This window comes from Equus asinus, chromosome 6 (genome assembly GCF_041296235.1).
Source record: "Equus asinus isolate D_3611 breed Donkey chromosome 6, EquAss-T2T_v2, whole genome shotgun sequence".
NCBI lineage: Eukaryota > Metazoa > Chordata > Mammalia > Perissodactyla > Equidae > Equus > Equus asinus.
Window position 1 is genome coordinate 38665470 of NC_091795.1, and position 8794 is coordinate 38674263.

The 8794-nt window shown below is 41.2% G+C and overlaps 1 long non-coding RNA gene across 1 annotated transcript; it reads left to right on the top strand.

Annotated features, from left to right (window-relative positions):
• The first annotated feature begins 440 nt into the window (after positions 1–440).
• Positions 441–8081, top strand: LOC123286661 (uncharacterized). The gene is made up of 4 exons (XR_006529350.2): positions 441–650; positions 2659–2779; positions 3201–3402; positions 6498–8081. It is a non-coding gene; the product is annotated as an uncharacterized lncRNA (long non-coding RNA).
• Positions 8082–8794: the final 713 nt, after the last annotated feature.

Below are 8794 nucleotides of genomic sequence, written 5' to 3' on the forward strand. Positions count from 1 at the left end.
ACTTCCTAAGCTGAGAGAAAAATATCATCTAGGCAAGAAAGTTTTTTTTTCTTAGAAGCATCTTTATTACAAGTGTTCTTAAACATTTCCACACATGCACGGCAGAATGTGTGCAGCTTCCATTCACTGATATCACACTGTTCTCAGTACAGCGGGACAAGAAAGTTTTGATGTGGGAAAGAGTAGAGGGGAAGATCTCAGAATCAGAGGCTTGTGAGGATGCCATGACAACAAACCTCATAAGACTGGAGCACTTGGAGCACTATATATATTTTGCATGTCTACCTACTTAAGAGAAGTACCACCCTGGACAGCCAAATGGGTCCTAAACAGAAGAACGTTACTGCACACATAAACTTTACCAGTTAAGCCAAGGTGAGGCCAGCCCTCATCTCGGGTGAAAAGCCTGTCTCATTGCCATGCTGCTTGATCCCTGTTTTAACAGGCAGTGTCTGACTCTCTTTTTCTCCCTGCCTTTGCTACAGTTGCTGCAGTGTCTTGATCCCCCATGGTCTTCCCCATGAGTGCTCATTAAATCAGCCCCAGCCAGCTCAGCCTTCTGCCTCAGTGGAGCTCCATCCCATTTTGGGCAAATTCAGTCCATGAGCCCAGAGCAAGTCCAGTACAAGCCTTTGGTGGTTGGTTTCGGGGTAGGCCACTTTCAATTTTTTCCTAATTAGGTAGCAGGGAAAAATCTAAAAACTTATAAAATGCTTCATAAAATAATATATTGTGGGCTTTCGGGTTGCGATTATTATTTTGTTTTGTTGTTTCTTAAGGGTATTTTAATACTATCTTTATAGTCATGATTATGAGGAATGTTGATTCCAGGAAACATCATTGAAAGAGCTGTGAGATGACAAGGCCACATATGTTTAATGCACTTTTGATAAGATGCATTTAAAATAAAATGTCACTCTCCAGAATGGTTTCATGATCATGAAAATGAGTTAGGTTTTTGAGTCTGCAGAGAGAGAGAGAATATGTGTGTTTACAGATCTCTCCCTTGCACTTTCTCATCTCAACTCACTATTACACACAGTCCTCCAAACCCACAAAGGTTGTAGGAGGTCAGGCATGAGTCAGGGCTCTGTCTCAGTGAACTGGAGTCCCTGGCATTAGTCCCATTAGGGAACTGGAACATGATCAGGCTTAGGTTGTCTGCAGGTCAGTTCAGATGGGGAAGGCAGAGCTGACAAAACAGCACAGAGAGATCCTGCAGTTTCCAGCAGCAACATCACTTGTAGGTGTGTCTCAAACTTTGACATGGCACCACTTTAAAAGCTTCTTTTTCTCTGATGGTCTTAAGGTTACTGCTGATTTGATTTGAGTCAGTGCTTCCTGCCAACAAATATAGGCCCCTTTTGACCCCAAACTTAGGAACCATTGCGTCAGTGTTCCAAGTACTCATGAATTTCCATTAACAAAAGCAGTGTCCTCTTTCAAAACCCCAGAGTCAAACCTGAAGCCTGTCAATATTCCCAGTGGAAATCATCTTTTAATTTATCAACCTAAATTCCAGGGCAGGGAAATGGAGCTTTCTTTCGACAGAAGCAATGGGAAGGATAAAAGATGATGGAGAAAAGGACTAGAAAGACACACTTTAGTTGGTGCCCTCATAACATGCCTCTGAGTGTTAAAGATGACATGCAGACTTTGAGTTTTTTGATTAAAGTCATAAGTGAGGGGACAGTCTCCTTCTTTCAATTTAATTTTTTTAATTCCATGAAAAATAACCCAATTTTTTCTTTAATGTTTCTAGCTCCCTATACCTTAAAAGATACATTCAAAACAATTCTTTTGAGTAGGGCAAAGAGTTCTGTATTGTATAGAATCTCCAGACATACATATTTCTCTTATTTTTTGTTTGAATGTCTCTTCTTCCATCTGACTCCTTTAGGTTGGATGAAATGCCCCTCCTATATTCCACCACAAAGTACCCATAATACTGTTTTGTACATGCACACTTATAACACTCTACTGTATTTGCCTATTTGCCCATCCGTATATCCCTCTAAACGTAATCTCAAAGACAGGCCGTGTCTATTGTATTCGCAGTGGTCTACTTGGTGCCCACTCAAGAGCCTTACATATAGCAGGTGTTCAAAAAATGGATGCTGAATAAATGACTATTACTATTTTAATGTGCAAGCATAAACTTTTAAGTTAAGCAATTAAACCTGTGTTTGTGTTGCCAAGGAACTGAAAAAGCAGTTCCTGGCGGAAAATCATGAAATGGCTTTAAACTCTAGTTAGTGCTATATGTAAGATAGGAAGACCAGGTAGGATACTGCCATAGCAACACAGTAAGAAATGATGAGGTTTGTGAACCACCTGTCAGTGAGGGTAGAAAAGAAGAAATGGATAGAGATATTAACAAGATACAGTCTAACGGGCGTGGTGATGTTGTAGCATCCATTATTTGTTTTTATTTACTGTTTCCTTTAGAATCTGAGCTCACTGGATGCAGAGACCAAGTCTTATTCATATTTGTATTCCCTGGACCAACTAAACACAGTGTCTGGAATATAATATAGCTCAGTGAATACTGTAATGAAGGAATAAATGAATAAACATTGTATTAGATTCACCAGTCCAGTTCTCACCTCACAGATAGCTCTTCAATCTATCTCCTCCTCTCCCCCCACCTCCCCACAGTACTTGGTTCCAATCCTCATCATCTCCCTCCTTGAATTTGACAATGGGCTCTCAAGTGCTGGAAGTCATGTGGCGCTTTTAAGATGACTCCCTCCACCTCCGGAAGCAGCATGATAAAGTGGTAAGAAGCAGACTGGGATTTAAATCCTAGATCCAAAATCCACTGGCTGTGTGACCTTGGGCAAATTGTTTAATCTCTCTGGGCCTCAGTGTCCTCATGGGTAAAATGGAGATATAAGTAAATGCTTCTGTGGAGTCGTTATGAGGACCTAATGATATCATTCATATAAATGATTGACATACTGCTTATCACCTAGTAGATATTCAATAGGTATGGGTATGCCTTTTCTTCCCAGGATGAGAGCCATCATTTATACAGCTGGGTCAATAAAAACATTCTTATCCTTTTCAGAGAACTCTGCACTCCTACAGTCTTGCCCATGCTGGCCCAGGTTAACACAGCAGGCCCTCATCTTTTACAGACTTGTACCTAATTTATCTTCTCCCTACGTTTGTCTGAAATGTGGCTCTACCTGCCATAGGCTCCTGGCTCAGCTTTCACTTGAGGAAAGAAACATAAACTTTAGGCTCTACCATAAGCCTACCTGCCAACTTGGACTGTATTCATTCATTTATTCAATCCTTCTGTCAACCAATGGACAAATATCTATGGAAGACATGAGCGAGGCTGTGAGGGCGCAGTTCCTTACCTTCGCAGAGCTTGCAGTCTAGTGGAAGATACAGGTAAGTGAGCAGACATTTATAATATCGTGCAATAAAGCTACAGTGGGAAAAACATAGGGAACTCTGGGAGCAGATGAGGGGGCAACTACCCAGAGTTGGAGGGCCAAGAGTGGCCTCCCTGAGCATTGTGGTGGGACTGGAGGGGTGAGTGAGATGTGGCCATTTGGAAAGGCAGGTGGGAGGAAGCCCCTTTTCTATTGGGCACCAAAGGAATGGACTTCTGTCAGCCACTTTGACAACAAAGCTGTACGTCCATCTATGAGGATCTTTCGGAGATGTCTTACTCTCCTACGACAATGGGTCAGGTTGTGTGAGGGGCTGTGGGCAGAATGCAGAGGTCATCAGCTCATCCTTCTTGGCTGCCTTGTGCCTTTAAAAAAATACCATTAAAAATTTAATAATGTATATTTGCAAACCATTCTCAACTGCCCCAAAAAGATTCTGCATTCACTAATGAACATTCTTAGGCCTTGGGGCTAAGTCAGAGGGTCGGTTGTGCTCAGCCATCAGGTTGGTGATCCATTGCATGTAATGCCGGCCCCTCAGGGTGCTCACTGTGTTCCTGCAGTCCTGTCATTGGTGGCCCAGGTTAATACAGCAGGCCCCCATGTTTTAGAAAGGCAAATTGAGGTATAGCAGTTTTATGTTGGCCATTTTTGTTTTTCCTATTTTTCTGCATATTACAAGTTACTTGGGATTAAATAAAGATAGCTTAAAACTGGTCCATTTATGCTTCAGTTGATGCAAATTAAGACTTCACTATCCATTAATCTACAGTTGCCCTAATGGTAAGCAAATGGTGAGAAGAGTATTTGTGGTTTCCCTCTAAGTGATGGATATCACCTTATTTGTTCAGCATGAATTCATCTACCATGAATTGAGAGTTCAGTCTGTGCAAAATGCTCTGTCAAACACAAGGATGAATGTTCTGTGCAATTTGACTTCCAAGAGCTTATAATCTTGTGGAGAAGGACAGGATGTGTGTATAACTAACTATTCTCAGAATCATTTTGTGGTCACACCAGCCTGCTTGTGGTTGGGTTGCCTGAATCACACCTCTGGGCCTGTCTGTCTCTCTTCTCTCCCTGATCAGAGCTGCCTCCACGGCCTCCCCAACTCCCAGGCCTATTCTGACATTTCTGCAGCCCAGGGCAAGAGTATAAATGGAGGCACACCTACCACACGTGTACACTTTAAAAGTTATAAATCAAGCCAACAAACTGTTATGTAAAATGCATTCTGCCTTCCTACTTTGACAAATATTCTCCATAATGACCTGAAGCCCAGGCTTGAATTTAGAATTTTCAGACTCCTTGGATTACCGTGCTGGAACCAACATGTAGAAGAGCCAACCCCTATTCCAGGCCCTGGACCTCGGCCCACCCCTCTTCTCCCCCAATCCCTACAACAAGGGGCTCCACGGACATGTGTAGTGACAGCTTAGCCTGCAGGTCCGAGCTCTAGCCACACTCTCCAGAGTCACCTCTAGCCACCTCCTGGGCCTAGAGGTGCACACACTATCAGCACATTCTGCCTTCAAGAGGCTAGACTTGGGGAAGAGGCAAGCACAAGCCTGGAAGGGGGATTGGGGATATTTAGGCAGAGAACTCTAAGTACTGGGTACTTACTATTTGGTCCGGATAGTCTCGGGGCGTGGGGTGATGCAGAGTTGGAGAAAGGCCACAGCAGGACCCTGAAAGCATGGGGCACCGAGTGGGGTCCCCTCTGCCCTATCTAAGGACAGTACTGCCAACCCCTTTCCTTTCTTGTATGGGGAACTTGTGCTTATTCCTCAAGATGTAGCATATGTATCTCCTGCTGGCTGAATCTCTCTTTGTGCATCACTATACCAGGCACACACCTCTGGACTGTGGGCTCTGTGGGAGCAGGGGCTATTTTGTAATCATATTTGTGTCCTCAGCACCTACACAGGGTCTAGCATCAGAAGGACTCAATGACTGTCTGTTGAATGAGTGAATGTAATCCCAAATAGTGGTTTTACATGGTGATGTGGAATTGTAATAAAAGATGTCTAATGACCAGGAGGCCTGGGAGGTCTTCAGAAAGGAGTGCTATTGGAGCTGAGCTTTGATGAATAAATAGGATTCTGGAAAAAAATTCAGGAAAGGGAGTTCCAGGCAGAAGGAACACAACTCAGAACAAATTGTGTAGATCAAGCATTTCATTCAGATGTCTTCCTAATATACTTGGAGGAAATAAAATAATGATTTATAGCTTTGCATAAGACCTTGACTCTGTTACATTTAAGTATGTTTTCAGAATCCATGCATTGGAAAAGTACTTCTGGTCCTTTTAAGAGCAAGAGTGTTCTGCCAGACTGATGGGGTAGAGGGGAGCGGCTGGAAGCCAGCTAAATTGTTAGAAAGGAGATTAATGTTATGTAAATGTAAGTAATTAATCAGCAAGCACCTCAAAGCCAAATACCTGATGTGAAGAGTCTTCCTTTGAGAGGGGAAAATTGCTCTCCTCTGATTAAAAATGGACTATCAGACAGCATTCAGACCTGTCGTTCGCTTCTAACTTTTCCCAAGCTGTCTGGAGTTGAATGTAATTCCCCCCGCTCCCTGATAGAGAGAGAGAAAGAGAAGCTGCATAGCTTGAGCTGACATCTAGCTGAAGCACTTGGATAAAGAAACAGCAAAGAGAATTCGGGACCAGGGAGCTCTCCATGGGGCTCAGAGCTGTGGACTAATGCCAGGCAAATATGTCACAACTGAAATGATAGGACACTCAGAAGTACAAAAGAAATGATTTAAGAATATATCGTCCCCTTTGCCTGTCCCAGCATTCATTCCCTTTCCTTCTGAAACACTCTCCTACCTGTTGGGCATGAACCCACGTAATGGTAGAGGGCAGCTGCCCTGTCTTCACCCTGATCACAGGGGTGCGAACATGGCCTGGGGTCTGAAATCGCAGCACCTTTCATCCTCCCAGCCTCAGGAACGGAGTCAGAAATCGGTTGACCTGAGCCCTTCTGGTGGCTTTACGTGGGAGATGAGTCTTTGTTTCTTTCCCAGAATTGCCAGCTAGTAGGTCTCGTATGCTTACAGCTGCCATTGCTTCTTTTCCCACAGGAGGAGAGAGCCTTAAGAAGAGCAAAGGCAACATACAAGAAAGCAGATTCAAAAGATAGAACAAGAGCGACAAGGTCCTGATGACAGTGTTGTGATCCTGGTGTATTTGCCCATGACCCATTCAACCGGCAGACCCTACCCCAAACCTCCATCTATTTCCTCAAACCAATTTAAGTTCAGTTTCTGTTACTTGTAACAGCAACTGCTCTAATATAGCACTGAGGTTTCTAAACGTTACTTGGAGTCCTGAAGTCGGTAACTATATTGTCTATAGGCTGCTTTTTTTGTATTTAATAAAGAATAAAAAACAATTCATGTTTTTTGATGAGCGGAAAACTCAAGTTTTTGCCTTCATAGTGTCGGGGAGGAAAACATTTTCCTCAACCCTGTTAGGGTCTGTGGTTGGGTCTGAAAATTAAACTGACACAGACAGATTAACAGAAGAAAAGCACACAAATTGACTTAATAGAAGCTTTGCGTGACACAGCAGCCTTCATGAGAAGATGAAGACCTAAAGAAATGGTTAAACCTGAGTATTTCATGCTAGGTCTGATGAAGAATGAACAGTTGTGGAGAAATGTGATGGGTCAAGGAGTGTGAGGTAGATATAGTCAACGAGGAACTTAGCAAGCCCTGTTTGTTCAGATTCTTCTAGGCGTTTCCTTGTCCTCAGAGATAAGGATGCTCCTTTCTTCCCAGTATAGGGAGGGCACCGCTCACATGAGGGTTTCATGACATGCTTCAGGAGACGGGGAGGGGCAGGTCAGAGTGATCTTCCTGCTTCTGTTCTTTTCTCAAACTCCTTCAGCTTAAAATATTCAATACCCCAAAGTGTCTTATTTTGGGGTAGCATGTCCTAAACCCCATGATAGATTACATAATTAGACTAAAAAAACAAAAAAATCAGGGGGCCAGCTTGGTGGTGCAGCAGTTAAGTTCGCACATTCCGCTTCTCAGCAGCCCTGGTTTCGCCGGTTCGGATCCCGGGTGCGGACATGGCAGTGCTTGGCAAGCCGTGCTGTAGTAGGCATCCCACATATAAAGTAGAGGAAGATGGGCACGGATGTTAGCTCAGGACCAGTCTTCCTCAGCAAAAAGAGGAGGACTGGCAGTAGTTAGCTCAGGGCTAATCTTCCTCAAAAAAAAAAAAAAAATCAGTGCAAGAGGATAGGATTCTTAAAAATGAAATTCAGGTTAGATATATTCCATTAGTAAATATCTGTACTTTAATTTTAATCAGATAATGTGCTTAATATTTGAAATTATTATGATCATTGTTATTATTCAAAGCCAGAAGACACACGGGCTCTGTATGAAGAGTTTTTCATTTGCTTAAATGTGTCTGTTTCTTTTGAGAAATGTAAAATGACTGAATATACATTAAGTTTGTAATAAAAACCACAATTACAGACTTTTTATAAGATGAAAACATAAAACATCACATACAAACATGTATGGGAATGCATCCAATCATGAAAAAAATCATGATTGTGATTTCTGTTTGTACTTTGTTTCTGGAAAAATATTATATATATGTATACATATATATATTCATATGTGCATATATATACATATATATTTTGTTCTAAGCCTTTTAAAAGTAGTTTAGATACTATCTACATTTATACATGTATATTATATCTATGTTTTTTCCTATGCCTTTTTATAGTAGTTTAGAATGTAACATTTGAAATTATTATGATCATTGTTATTATTCAAAGCCAGAAGACACACGGGCTCTGTATGAAGAATTTTTTATTTGCTTAAATGTGTCTGTTTCTTTTGAGAAATGTAAAATGTTATCAAAAATAAATTTATTACTGTACTCTTATTATTAAAGAAAAGAATTAATATGGGTTAATTCACAAATTAGAAAAAGAAAAGTCTAAAGACACAAGAAAATGTAAATAATGAGATCAGAAGTCAACATACTTTAAAACAGGGAAAAAAAGAAGAATTAAGATATTCAGGACAAATTCTTTAAGTGTAATAGAGTACACAAATACGACAAATTTAATCAAAAAGGAAAAAGAGAAAACACGATTATAAAATTGAAATTAAAAGAGATTAAAACATTATAAAAGAATATTATGCACATCTTCAACTAATTTGACTATCTCAGTGAAACTGATGAATCTCAGGGACAAGATAATTACTCCAAAGCGAACCAAGAATAAGTAGAAACCCAGATATATCTAGTACAGTTTCTGGCAGAAAGCAGATATTCAGCAATTTGAATGAAAGAACTGAGAATTGGGACAGGTGTCAAAGTACATTTAGGTGACTTTTCATAAGCG